Here is a 3,724-nt window from a genome sequence, read left to right on the forward strand (position 1 = left end):
GTGTTTGGAAAAGTAGATACGACGGAGACGTATCAACTCCCCCAAGCTTAAACCTTTTGCTTTTCCTCAAGCAATTCAGTTGATAAACTGAAAGTGATAAAGAAAAACTTTTACAAACTCGGTTTGCTCTTGTTGTTGTAAATATGTAAAGCCAGCATTCATGTTTTTAGCATAGATTATGACTAACCATATTCACAGTAACACTTAGGTCTCATGTTTACTCATATCAATGGCATAATCAACTAGCGAGCAATAATAATAAATCTCGGATGACAACACTTTCTCAAAACAATCATGATATGATATAACAAGATGGTATCTCGCTAGCCCTTTCTGAGACCGCAAAACATAAATGCAGAGCACCTTTAAAGATCATGGAATGACTAAACATTGTAATTCACGGTAAAAGAGATCCAGTCATAGTCATACCCAATACAAATTAATAGTAATGAATGCAAATGACAGCGGTGCTCTCCAGCTGGTGCTTTTTAATAAGAGGGTGACGACTCAACATAAAAGTAAATAGATAGGCCCTTCGCAGAGGGAAGCAGGGATTTGTAGAGGTGCCAGAGCTCGGTTTTGAAATAGAGATAAATAATATTTTGAGTGGTATGCTTTCATTGTCAACATAACAACCGAGAGACGGCAATATCTTCCATGCGACACACATTATAGGCGGTTCCCAAATAGAATGGTAAAGTTTATACTCCCCCTCCACCAACAAACATCAATCCATGGCTTGTCCGAAACAACGGGTGCCTCCAACTAACAACAATCCTGAGGGAGTTTTGTTTGCAATTATTTTTATTTGATTTGCATAAAGCATGGGACTAGGCATCCCGGTGACCAGCCATTTTCTTGTGAATGAGGAGCGGAGTCCACTCCTCTTGAGAATAACCGCCTAGCATGGAAGATATAGACAGCCCTAGTTGATACATCGGCTATTCGAGCATACAAAACAGAATTTCATTTGAAGGTTTAGAGTTTGGCACATGCAAATTTACTTGGAACGGCAGGTAGATACCGCATATAGGAAGGTATAGTGGACTCATATGGAATAACTTTGGAGTTTAAGGGATTGGATGCACAAGCAGTATTCCCACTTAGTACAAGTGAAGGCTAGCAAAGGACTGGGAAGCGACCAACTAGAGAGCGACAACAGTCATGAACATGCATTAAAATTAATAAACATTGAGTGCAAGCATGAGTAGGATATAATCCACCATGAACATAAATATCGTGAAGGCTATGTTGATTTTGTTTCAACTACATGCGTGAACATGTGCCAAGTCAAGTCACTTGAATCATTCAAAGGAGGATACCACTCTATCATACCACATCACAACCATTTTAATAGCATGTTGGCACGCAAGGTAAACCATTATAAACTCCTAGCTAATTAAGCATGGCATAAGCAACTATAATCGCTAATTGTCATTGCAAACATGTTTATTCATAATAGGCTGAATCAGGAACGATGAACTAATCATATTTACAAAAACAAGAGAGGTCGAGTTCATACCAGCTTCTCTCATCTCAATCAGTTCATCATATATCGTCATTATTGCCTTTCACTTGCACGACCGAACGATGTGAATAATAATAATAGCGCACGTGCATTGGACTAAGCTGGAATCTGCAAGCTTTCAATAAACAAGAGAAGACAAGGCAATATGGGCTCTTGGTTACATCAACAATAATGCATATAAGAGCCACTTTGACAATTTCATCATGGTCTTCTCCTATCGACCCCCAAAGAAAAGAAATGAAATAAAACTATTTACACGGGAAAGCTCGCAACAAGCAAAAGAAGAACGGGAAATCTTTTTGGTTTTCTTTTAATTCTTACTACTACAAGCAAGAAAGTAAACTAGCTAAAAGTTACAACTAATTTAATTTTTTTTGTTTTTCTTAATATCAAACACACAAGAAGAAAACATAAAAAGGAAAATGAACTAGCATGGATATTAGAGTGAAAAAGTATGAGCACCGATAACTAGAATGAGTGTGTGAACATAAATGTAACGTCGGTGAGAAATACGTACTCCCCAAGCTTAGGCTTTTGGCCTAAGTTGGTCTATGGCCACGGCTGGCCCGGCAGATACCCGAAGTTGTAACTGGGGTCGTACTGAGATGCAGCGGCTATTGCATCGTGGGCTGTAGCTTGGAGGCGATCTTCCCTCGTCCTCCTCTCGTCCTCCTCTCGTACTCATTTGCCTCCTCCCTGGTTATGACATATCTCCCCTTTGCCTGAAAGTCAAAGAGAGTAGGGGGAGGGAGGACAATATTGACGGCGTGACGCCTTTCAAAGATTAGTCGGTATTGGAGAGGCGGTTCATTCCTCTCAACAAACTGATGGTGAACCATGGCATTAAAATCTAGATAAGAAGGAGGCATAAACTCCGCCAAAGAAATCTCCATTAATTCTATTATTATGCAACCTACGTGCAACAATGGCTCCCAAATTATAATGTTTATCTCCCAACACAGCACTCCTGAGAACACTGAGGTCAGGGACACACATGTGACATGCTTCATCCTTACCATTGATGCACCTACCTATGAAGAGAGCAAAATAATGTATAGCAGGAAAATGAATGCTCCCTATGGTAGCTTGTGTTATATCTCTAGATTCCCCCACAGTTATACTAGCAAGAAAATCTCTAAACTCAGATTTGCGAGGCTCGCTAGTGCTACCCCATTGTGGAAGTTTGCAGGCAGTATTAAAATCCTCTAAATCCATAGTATAAGATTTTCATAAAGATCAAACAGGACAGTTTGGGAATTGCGTGAAGATGAAAATTCAAACCTTCTCACAAAGGAATCAGTGAGATAGTGGTACTGACGGCACTTATCTGCCTCGAAGCTCACAAGATCAGCGTTACGCACATATGCGTTAAATTCTTCCTTAATTCCTGCTCGATCCATAAAGTCTTCTGAAGGCCATCCACAAGCCCGCACTTGAGCTTCCCTCGGTGGTTCATCGTCCGCATCGCGTATTGCGGGCCTGGGTCCTTGCTTCCTTAAAGGACCACCTTGGTACATTTTCCTAAACATATTTCTTCCTCTGAAAAATTTCTGAAATTTTTAGTAACTCAAAATAAAAGTGAACTAAACTCAACAAAATTGATAGCAACTACTCCTACAAGTGCCTACAGACTACATCGTGCATTAGAACTACTTGGGGCCATATAAAATTGACATGCAAGCTTAAGAATAGGGTCACCTAAGCAGCAAAAATTTGCAATGAATAAAGCACTGGAACAAAAACTAATTAGACCATTGGAGGAACCACACACCAAGGAACAATCCCCCAAAGCAGTTTTGTGAGTGGAGCTTTGAGCAAGGAGATGGAAAATGGCAGCAAGATGAGCAAGAACTCGTGCTTGAGCTGGTTGGTGATTTTTTTGGGAGGAAGAAGTGTGTGGGTGCAGGAATAAGTGGAGGGGAGCCACCATGGGCCCACGAGGCAGGGGCGCGCCCAGGGGGGTGGGCGCGCCCTGGACCCTCGTGGCCAGGTGCTTGCTCCCCCTGCTGTCTTCTCAGTGCCAGATATTCTCAAATACCCAGAAAAAATCATATTTCAATTTCAGAGCATTTGGAGAACTTATATTTTTGGGGTATTTTTTATTGCATGAATAATTCAAAAAACAGGCAGAAAATACTAATTTTACTTTATTTCAACTAAATAACAGAAAGTAAAAGGAGGGTACAGAAGGTTGTG

The sequence above is a fragment of the Aegilops tauschii genome, chromosome 6 (assembly GCF_002575655.3).
Source record: "Aegilops tauschii subsp. strangulata cultivar AL8/78 chromosome 6, Aet v6.0, whole genome shotgun sequence".
Taxonomy (NCBI): Eukaryota; Viridiplantae; Streptophyta; class Magnoliopsida; order Poales; family Poaceae; genus Aegilops; species Aegilops tauschii.